We start from the raw sequence: 10964 nt of genomic DNA on the forward strand, positions 1-10964 counted from the left end.
GGAGGAAGGGACGTGGTCAGGGGTGGTGGGGCCGCCTGGACACTCAGGCCCATCCCTCCCTGGGCCCAGAGGCCGGAGTCCCTGCGTCTGTGTTCCTCCCACCGGACACCCTTTCTCCTCGGCTCCCCGGGGCTCCCCACAGGGAGGCCCCTGGCCCTTTACACGGGTCAGAGTACCCCCTGAAGAACAGGCTCATGTGGGGGTCAAGTGAAAATGATCCAGAATTTCAAGACAAGCAGGGGGTCCCTCTGAGCTTGGTGTCCTGTGGGACTGTCCAGCCCACGCCCCAGGAAGCTGGCCCCGCACCCCATCCCCAGAGGTCATTTTGGTCACCCGAGGAGAGAAGTCACAGCCTCGGAGCCTGCAGGAGTTTGAGCCATCTCAGGGTGCAGGAGTTCCCCAAACACCCACGCCCGGAGTTTGTTTCCAGAGGAGAAACGGCCGTCAGGCCAGTACCTCTCCTGGTTACCGTGACCCATTCACATAGTGTCGTGGCCCTCGGGACAGTCCTTCTGCTGGGGAAGGAGCGAGTGGCCGCTGGGGGCTACCCCATGGGAGCCAAGCCCCGGCTAAGAAGCCCGTGCTCTGAGCCCCTCCCTCGGAAACTCTCCAGTGAAACCCTGCGCCCCGGACGATGGGGGCGCTGACCCAAGGGCACGCCTGCAGGGTCCTCCACCCATCACAACCCCCTCCTCCCATCCAGCCCAGGACTTCCAACTCGGCCGGCACGGCCTCCAGCCTCACCCCAGAGCCCCAGCATCCTCCAGTGCCAGAGACCCCTGGGAGGGGCGCCTACCCGAGGGCCGGACCCCAGCCTCACCCCAGAGCTGGCTGGTGCTCTCCCACCTGCATGGGGTCACCTCTGGTGTTAGAGCCGCGTCCACGCAGCAGTGGGGCAGGAAGGTGCCGGTGCTCCAGAACTAACTAGCTTCCGGACTCAGAGGGAAAGTGAGCCGGATGTCCTGGGGCAGAGCCACCCTCTGCCTCTCTGGACAGAAACACAGTGAGGTCCGGGAGGCGGGCGGCCCGGCCCAGGCTCCTCAGGAAGCCCGAGGAGACAGGAACTTCCCCAGAGTGCCTGTGCCCGAACGTCCCTGGGCTGGGGGAGACACGGCTGCGACCTACCAAACACTAACGAGGTCAAGTGATCAAAGGGGCACTTTGGCCATGGGTGTTGCATGATACCCAGAGAGTGCCAGCTTCTGGGGGTTCAAGACAAGGTGGTCATGATGGTGCCCACGGGGCTCAGTCCCCGAGCACAGGGGCCACCTGAGGACAGTGATATCCTGGGAGCTCACAGCTGGGGCTGGGACTCCACCCTCCAAGGCAGGGGCCCGACCTCTCGAGGTCCAGAGGAGAGAGCAAGGCAGGCCAGGCCTGGGGTGGTTCAGGTTCACCCCTGACCCCAGAGTGGGGTGTCTGGAAAGGCCGTCACACATTGTGAGAGAAGAAACCATTTCCACGTTCGCCTCCCAGACCTTACGACGAAGATGAGAAAGGAATCTGTGGGCTGCAAGGCCACGAGCCAGGGTTTGTCTGTCTGCCTCAGGGGACACAGAGCCCTCCCGAGGTCTCCATGACTGTGATCCCGAGTGCCCACTTCTCAGGGCTGCACACATGGGGAAGACTGTCCAGCCGTCTCGTCATCAGCCAATGCTCTCCAGGAGGTCCCCTCGGCATGCAGGGGACAGTTCTGCAGGGGGACGGGTGCGGTCTGTGTGGGTGCGGACGAGTGACTGACCCCAGAATCGGGGTGAGCCTGTCACACCTGGGTCACACTGGTGAGGGGCCGCCGGCACAGGGGCTTGAAGCTGCCCACAGCACAGTGCTGCTGACGTCACATACCCATGTGGCCACCTGCGAATGTCCCTTCCAGCTGCCATCGAAGTATATCACCAATGACGCTGAATTCCCAAAAAGCCAAGGGGTAAGCAGGAATTCTGCCCCCCGATCTCCGGCTGGTGCCCTGGAAGCACCACTTCCCAGGGGGCCTGCCCCACACACAGTCCTGAGTCCCTCGGACTGGCCACCCGGGCCCGGCCCTGTCCTGCAGCTGAAGCCCGGGGAACGGCGTGGCCCCTTCAGTGGGGCCGCAGAGAAGGTGACCCTGAGACGGCCACCATCCCACGTGAGCTGCCCAGTGCCGGGACCGGGGGAGCCACATGCTACTGCGACACCAGCCGAATGACAGGCACCCGCTGCGGGAGCCCAGTCGGGGCAGTTTTCCGTCCGCCTGGCAGGGGTAGACGTGTGCGCGGGCAGGCTGAGCAAACGCTTCAGGAGGGAGTGTAGGTTAGAGTCAGGGGTGAGCAGGGCTGGGGGGAGATGGGGCAGGGGGGCCACACCCACTCGCCCACCCCGCCCTAAGGAGAAAATTAAACTTCACATTTATCTTTTTGCTCCAAATAAAGGCCGACCTTTGAGAAGAGACAGCTGATTTGGGGTGATGAGAGGCAGACAAAGAGGCACGTATTCTGCCCAGGCCAGGTCTGGCCCGCAGGCCGCACCCCAGGCAGGTGGCGCGGGGCAGACAGAGCCCTGGGGCCAGCGGGAGCACCTCCTCCACGGGCCGTCTGCACCGGTTCGCGGGTCCGCGGCAGCATCCACTGGCTGCCCTGTGCTCGTCCCGGCCCCCCCCCCCCCCCCCCCCAGCCAGGCCTGCGGCTGAGCACTGGGCCCTGGGGCCTCTGGGAAGAAGGAGGGTGGCTGGGCTTCCCCAGAACTCCGGGGGGTGGGGGCTTTGCACAGCAGTTTGGGGAGCAGGACAGGTACAGACAAGACCCGCTGGGGGGTGTAGACAGACTTCCTGCTGGAGTGCTTCATCTGCTTTAGACACTCCACGTTGGGGCCAGAACCCTGGGAGGCCGTGTTCCCTTTCACTTACCCGAGCTTCCACCCCCTTTCCCTCCCTCCCCCTGCTCCCTCCTCCCTTTCCTTCCCCTCCCTCTTCTCCGCTCCTCCCTCCTTCCCGCCTCCCCTGGCCCTTGCTAAGCCTGGGAACCTCCCTCCCCTCCTCTGGCCTTGAGGGGAACAGCTCCCACGATTGTGGTAGGTGCTTGGATCCCCCAGGAGATGGACCAGCAGGCCGCCCACCAAGCAGCGAGGGCTGTGTGTCTCTCCCCAGGATAGGGCCCAGGTCCTTGGAGCAGACGATGTCCAGGCTCTTGTGGACACTTGGGGTCAGGGTGGGACGGAGGGTTGCTTGGCAAAGAGCCCGCTCCCCACAACAGTCAAGTCCAACAGTCAGGCTTAAATAGGGTAGGCCCGGGACCAGAGGCAGGGACCTTGAAGAGGCCTTCAAGGACCCCAAGCTGTCTCCACGGGTGGGATCCCACCTGTTTGGTATCCCTTTCTGAGCACAGCCAGGTGGGGCATTTGGGCTTGCACCTGTAGGAGCCCTTCAGACCCCAGAGACGGGACCCTCAACACCACCCCTTATCGGAACACTCTTGCTGGGATCTCCCCTGGGAGATGCCCCTACACGGAGCCCTGCGGTCTGTGTCCAGACGTCCAGCCCCATTGACGTCGGACATGGCCAGGCCCGCCACTGGACCCTGCAGCCTTGGGGTAAAGGCCACAAAGAGAGAGAGGGAGACTGAGGACACAGACCAGGAGGTAAGGGGCCACCTCCATGACCACTCTGCCGGCCCCTCCCCAGCCCAGGACTGAGGGGACCGGGTGGGCTCGGTGCAGAGGCAACAGCGGGCCCCAAGCCAGGTGGGCACAGTGGTGTGGGACCCCTGGTCCTGCAGACCCCCTCATGGCAGCCTGGGCATGTGGGTAGCCCCCTCTCCCCGGGCCGGTGCCGCGCCTTGGGCAGCAGAGGAACGCTGGAAGGTTCTCGGGGGTCCGACGAGGCCTCTGGCCTGGGAGGATTGAGGCCCACTGCAGGGCTGGCCACGGGAGGGGAGGGGCGGGCCATCCTCCCCTAGCTGAGTCCCCGCCTGCAGCCACGCCCGCCTTTGCCCAGCGCCCCCACCCCGATGAATCACCGAAACTCGGCACTCACACGCCCGCCAGACCGGGCTGCCTGCCTGAGGCCAGGACGCGCCATGCCCAACGCCCGCGTTCTGGCTGCTGGGGGCCCGGACGCCCGCGCTCTGCCAGCAGAGGCTTCTGTTCCCCGGGCCCACGGGCCAGTCTCTCCTTCCATCACTCCAGGAAATGGAAATGTTCCTAAAACTTTTCACTTCACAGCTGCTTTTACTTTTTAAGTCCGTGCTTAAAATAGCCTGGAGCCTTTTCCGAGGTTAGAGGGTTGGCCCTGCACTGCCAGGCGGGGAAGGGGGGGCTGTCAGGAGGACGCGCTCAGCCAGAAAGCGCTTCTCCTTTTTATGTAACTTTGGGTTGCGATGCTCATGTTTTGAAAGTCAGGTGACTTTCCTGTGCGTGGACCAGAGGGCTGCGTGTGCAGCGGCCGGCTCGCTCACAACCGTTTGCACAGCCGTGAACTCAGACTGAGGACTGTCCCCAGCAAACCCTGGGTCCCTGGGCCAGACCCTGGCTGTGGTCCTCACCTGCACGCTACGGCCCTGGGGGCCCAGCCTAATATCGCACAGCACTCCACAGGTGGGGAAACTGAGGCCAGGAAGTACAGTTGTTTGCCCAAGGCCGCACCCGGAGCCCCACCCCATCAGGCCAGGATGCCCCCGACCGGGAACCTTGCCCTGCACTCAGGAGAGCCAGGCTGCCCGGGGACCCCGGCAGCTCACTTTCCTGAGGGCCGTGTCCCGGGCCAGCTCTGCCTTCCTGTCCACAGGAAAGTGGACAAGACGCCCTTGGGCTTCAGGGTGGAGTCCAGCAGAGTTCCCTGGGACACCTCAGACCCCCCCAAACATGGCCAGTACAGGAGGGGGGGCCCTGAGATTCTGCAGGTGCAGGCAACAGGTGCGCATGAGCCCCTGACCGTGCAGGTCACGGTAGTGGCCGGGGGACCTCACCGAGGAGGCTCCCCAGGCTGCCTGGAAGCCGTGACACCTGAAGCCAGTTTGGAGCGGGCAGAACCAGTCTGACCACACTCAGGCCAGCTGTGGGCATGGGAGGGGGGCGCAGGGAGGGTCTGTGCAGACCTGGCTGGATGCCCTCAGGCCACCAACCACACAGGGCTGAGAGCCTCACCAGGGTGGCCGAGCGTCAGCAGGCTGTTGGGTCCTGTGCCCCGCCTCCCTCCCTGTCCCCCTCCTGCCCTGGGACCCATGACCCCCCGAGGATGGGGGCTGGAGGCAAGAGGCAGTGGCCCTTGGTTGACGCCCGCCACCAGACTCCCCAGTCAGCTTCCTCTTCCTCCCCTCCCCACTCGGTGGCTTTGGGACCAGTATGCCTGGTGGTGCCGGCCCAGAGCCGGTCCCCTGCTCTCTGTCTGCTCCACCCCAGGGGCTGCACTCCCTGGCCCTTGTGTACACGCCTGGGTGCAGGGCCTGAAGCCCGACGGCCCCCGCTGCTGGGCTGCACCTGGACCTGCCGGGAAGGGGAGAATGGCCATGCCCCCTGGGAGCTCAGGAAGGTCCCTCCTGTGACTCAGTTAAGAGCCTGTTGATGGGGCCTGCGGCTGCCGAGAGGGCCTCTAAGAACCAGGACACCAGAGTCCGTGGGGAGCCCCAAGAGAGGGCAGTACCGTGCCGGCCCAGATCACGGGGGGAGGGCGTGGCCCCACTGGCCAGGAGGAGCGGGGTCCCTGCCGAGGCGGCCTGGCCTGGGAGCGGGTTTCTGCCAGGTGAGCAGGAGAGTCGAGGGAAGGTTCCACGCTCCTGCCTGAGCTGGAGCAAGGTTAGGGGCTGGTGGGGCTGCCAGGAGCTGAGTCCTGTGGGACAGGCCATCCCACACCCATGTCCTGGGCATGCTCCTGGGTCAGTCCTATGGCAGTGCCCTGACTCGGGCTTCCTGGAAGAACGGCCTACAGGGAAAGGAACGCACTGGAACTAGTCCTCAGAGTCAAGCCATCACTGTTTCGTGTGGGCTAACGTAAGCAGAAGCCCCTTTCCGGCCGACTCTGCAGGAAAACCCACCACCCCGGGGCTGCTGACCCCAGTGACTCCTTGGGGGGAAGGGGGGACCTCCCCAGCAAGGATGAAGCCTTGCCCTCCCCCCCCCAGAGCCGGATGACCCCAGGGCCCAGCTCATCCTGTGCAGCTGTAGGCGAGCCTGTGGAACACGGGGGCCCTTCTCAGTCCAATCGCAGGGCTGGACAGCAGCTTCAGGCTCTCGGGGTGGTGACCCGGGCTCCATCTACCCACCCCTGTCCACGCTCCCCTCCGCTCTGGCCCCACGGCCCCGGGCTTGCGTCCTGACCTCTATGCGGGTCCGGGCGGGGTGGGCCGGGGAGAGGACGGCCAGGGCATTTCTTCCCATCCTTCCTGCCCTGGGCTGTGCCACCATGGCCCTCACAGGCCGTCCCTGCCCTCACCCTGCAGGACCGGGCACGTTCTCCACCCTGTCACCTACCCACACCCGGGGGACACCTTGCGGGCTCTCAGCCGATGCCCCCACCAGAGTTGGCACAGACGTGGCTCACCCACCAAGCAGGTCCCCTCCCTTGGCTCAAATTCTCTTCTGGGAAGGTTTTGTTTACAGTCTCAGGAGTATTTCCTGACGTACCTGACTAATATCGGTGCTTCACCTCTGGCCCCTCCTCCGCCAGCCTCGGCCCCCAGCCCCCTTCCAGCCTGACCTGGGTCACCATGAGAATCCCCAGAGTGATGCTGTCACTGTCTCCGTGCTCCCAACTTGCACAAGGAGCCCCATGCGTGAGGGTCACCCTGGGCTGCATCCCCTGAGGAGGGACCGGACAACATGTCTCAGACCCGGCGCCGGCCTGCAGGAGCAGTCGGGGCGCAGCAGACCCAGAGGAAGTTGGTCTCCCCAAAGCCCGGGCCCGGGGTCCCGGGCAGGGCTCAGATGCCATCAGGGCCCCCGGCCCTGGCCTCCGTCTCATTCTGTCTCCAGCTCTCTCAGGCTCTGTTGGCCTGTCCCTGTCTCTCTGTCCCTCTGGCTCCTCTCTCTTGTCTTTTCAGGCGGCCTGGCCTCTTCTTTGCCTCTTCAGACAGCTTCCTCTGCACATGCGGTAGCTGCTGGAAGGGGTTCCAGCCCATCTGGTCTCACAGCTTGCTGCCCTCGGCCCCCAAGCGTGGGCAGCAAAGCCCCCTGGGACCTGCACGGTCTGTGGAAGGAGCGGACGAGGGGAGAGGGGTCCTCGAGGGGCAGGGGGCCCGGCACCTCCAGGACCCCCGAGGGCCCCCAGCCGGCAGTGCAGGGGTGGTCCCGTGCTGGCTCCGTTCCTGTTCGGGAAACTGGCCATGAGAAGGAGGTGGGTGTCCCAGAGTCAGCTGGGCATCCTCGCCGCGGCCCTGGGAGGAGCCCGGTGGACTCCGAGGGACAGACAGGCCAAGAGGCAGGTCTGTGTCCCTCTCTCTCCTGGGTCAGCGGGAGAAGAGTCCTGTGTGCGGCTGCGGTGTCAGGAGTTATGACTCTTTCCCAAGAGGACAAGGGCTCGGGCTCGCTCTAGGAGAGACGGGGACAGTCACAGGAACCGCTGTCTGTGGTCTGCAGCCTGGGTGAGGAACCAGGCTGAGAAAGTCTTGCCAAAGGAACAGCCGTTTACCTGGAACCAGGACCACGGGCTTTCTCTGACTCGTGCGTGTGTTTAGAAGCGTGGCCGCCCGCGTATTCCTGCGGGTTCAGTGTCTGAGCTCTGGGGGGACCGCGCTCCAGCCCCAGCCAGCCCTGCCACGTGCCTCCCCAGTCTGCCCCGGGCCGAGTCTGTGCCTTCCCCCCTGCAGGCCTGGCCTCCTCTCCCGTGTCCTTGCCAAGGCACTGCCGGCCGTGGGTGTCCAGAAGGAGGAAGCAGGGGTGCTGGGAAGCCAGGTCAGGGAGCAGGTGCGGGGCGTGCCTGCTCTGGGGTGGCTCGGCCGCAGAGAGAAGCGGGCCCGGAAGGTTCCGAGCACCAGGACGGGGGCGGGGGCGTGGTTCGTTATTCCCCAGAATTCCAGGGACTCCTGTCTGGTTTGTTTCCCGGCCTTCGGCTGGAAGAGGCCGAATCTGCAGTTGCTAAGCCGACTTTGAGTTCTGAATGGATCTTTTAACGAACACAAGCATCGCAGGAGCCGCTCCTAGAGCCACTTTAAGGTCGGAGGGTGGGGTCCCGGCCGCAGAGTGGGCAACGGGACCACCAGTGGTTCTGCAGCTGGACTGGGGTCAGGGTCTCCTGCCAGCCTCCGGCAGCACTGGAAGGAGGAGTCTGCGGCCCGCACGGCAGCAGTGAAAACTCCTGTGCTGTGGGCGCCACGGGCAGAGCTCCATCCGCGTGCGGTGTGGGCCGGGGCGGGAAGGGGGGGCCCTCTCAGTGAGTTGCTTCAAGCGGTTCACCCTTCAAGGTACATCACTTATTTATTTATTTATTTATTTTAAAAAATGTTTTTAAATGTTTTTATTTATTTTTGAGACAGAGACAGACAGAGCATGAGCAGGGGAGGGACAGAGAGAGAGAGGGAGACACAGAACTGGAAGCAGGCTCCAGGCTCCCAGCTGTCAGCACAGAGCCCGACACGGCGCTCGAACTCACGGACTGTGAGATCATGACCTGAGCTCAAGCCGGACGCTTAACTGACTGAGCCACCCAGGCACCCCAAGGTACATCATCTAAATAATTGTGATAGGACATGTCATAAAGCAAATATTTTACTTGACTCATATTTCAAAAACTTAAAGTTTAATTAAATCTGTTTGTGGCTTGAAAAAAATCTGTCGCATATTTTCCATGTTCGGGTGTATCCTAACTTAGCTTTAAATAGCATTAAAACCTTCGTTTCAAACCTGTTAATGTGATTGCCTGCTTGAAAAGTCCAAGAGAATGTCTAGTAAGTTATTGCAGAGAAAAAACCAGAAGTGACAGTTCTTAACTGTTAAATGTACATTTAGATGAAATAGCCTTTCTGTTTACAAACTACACTACTTTGAAATATGTGTGAGAAGACAGTCATGTTCCTAATGACAGCACAAAAGATTAAAATACCCAGAAATACATTTAAGAAGTATGTATAATATTTTTTGGGGAAAAAAAAGGAAACTTCACTGAAGGACATATAAGAATCTTTGCATTAGCATAAAGGCTTGTTTTGAGACTAACATATCTTAATTTAATTTAATTTAAAAATTTTTTTAAATATAATTTATTGTCAAACTGGTTTCCATACAACACCCAGTGGCTCATCCCAACAGGTGCCCTCCTCAATGCCCATCACCCCTTTCCCCTCTCCCCCACCCCCATCAACCCTCAGTTTGTACTCATTCCTTAAGTGTCTCTTATGGTTTGCCTCCCTCCCTCTTCTTTTTCCCCCCTTCCCCTTCCCCCATGGTCTTCTGTTAAGTTTCTCAAATTCCACATATGAGTGAAAACATATGATATCTGTCTTTCTCTGTCTGACTTATTTCACTCGGCATAATACCTTCCAGTTCCGTCCACGTTGCTACAAAGGGCCATATTTCGTTCTTTCTCATTGCCACGTAGTATTCCATTGTGTGTATAAACCACAATTTCTTTATCCATTCATCAGTTGATGGACATTTAGGCTCTTTCCATAATTTGGCTATTGTTGAGAGTGCTGCTATAAACATTGGGGTACAAGTGCCCCTATGCATCAGCACTCCTGTATCCCTTGGGTAAATTCCTGGCAGTGCTATTGCTGGGTCATAGGGTAGGTCTATTTTTAATTTTTTTGAGGAACCTCCACACTGTTTTCCAGAGTGGCTGCACCAGTTTGCATTCCCACCAACAGTACAAGGGAGTTCCTGTTTCTCCACATCCTCTCCAGCATCTATAGTCTCCTGATTTGTTTATTTTGGCCACTCTGACTGGTGTGAGGTGATATCTGAGTGTGGTTTTGATTTGTATTTCCCTGATGAGGCGCGACGTTGAGCACCTTCTCATGTCTCTGTTGGCCGTCCGGATGTCTTCTTTAGAAAAGCGTCTATTCATGTCTTCTGCCCATTTCTTCGCTGGGTTATTTGTTTTTCGGGTGTGGAGTTTGGTGAGTTCTTTATAGATTTTGGATACTAGCCCTTTATCCGATATGTCTTTTGCAAATATCTTTTCCCATTCCGTTGGTTGCCTTTTAGTTTTGTTGGTTGTTTCCTTTGCAGTGCAGAAGCTTTTTGTCTTGATGAGGTCCCAATAGTTCATTTTTGCTTTTCGAAAGAGAGAAAGACAGAGTGTGAGTGGGGGAGGGGCAGAGAGAGAAGGAGACACAGAACCTGAAGCAGGCTCCAGACTCTGAGCTGTCAGTGCAGAGCCTGACTCGGGGCTCGAACTCATGCACCACGAGATCATGACCTGAGCTAAAGTCAGACACTTAACGCACTGAGCCACCCAGGAGCCCCACATATTTTAATTTTATGATTGAAAGGATAAGAAATGATTTCAACCAAACAAAAGAATGTATTATATAATATCAGAATTCTCTTAATAGTACTAATGATACATTCCCGTTTAGTTGAGGAGGCAAAGAAAAATAGATATAACCAGAAAATAAACATTTGATTTTTACTAATTTTTCTTATGAGACTTGAATTATCCTTAGTTCCACACAAATGGTGAATTAAAGTGGTTGGTGTGAGTGAGGAGGAGTTTCTGGCTCTCTTCATTATAATTATACCCAAGCCATCACTGTTTTCACGAGTGAACCTGTTTCATAAGGTATTACTGGCTAGAAATAAGCAAATACCTTAAACAGAAAGAGCTTTGAAAGCACATTGCATTTGTAACAGGGGTGAGGTCTGGCGTCGCAGATTACCCTAAAAGAATGACACACACCAGGGACCAGCCGGGATGACATTCAGCCCCAAGCGGACGGGGCTTCAGTAGTGGTTTAGTCATCGCCCTCAAATGTACGAAAAGCTATTTCAGGGGGTGTAGTGATCAACTCTCTGTTTTTCTTCTAGTTCTTTTTTTGGACTCCGAAAAACCAGCTCTA

At 59.1% G+C, this 10964-nt stretch overlaps 1 non-coding gene across 1 annotated transcript; it reads left to right on the forward strand.

Moving 5' to 3' along the window:
- Window positions 1-7031: 7031 nt before the first annotated feature.
- Window positions 7032-7155, forward strand: LOC128772611 (small nucleolar RNA ACA64). Its single transcript, XR_008416783.1, has one exon. It is a non-coding gene; the product is annotated as a small nucleolar RNA ACA64 (small nucleolar RNA).
- The last annotated feature ends 3809 nt before the right edge of the window (window positions 7156-10964 follow it).

The sequence above is a fragment of the Panthera pardus genome, unplaced genomic scaffold, assembly GCF_024362965.1.
Source record: "Panthera pardus isolate Hobbes unplaced genomic scaffold, ASM2436296v1 HiC_scaffold_22, whole genome shotgun sequence".
NCBI lineage: Eukaryota > Metazoa > Chordata > Mammalia > Carnivora > Felidae > Panthera > Panthera pardus.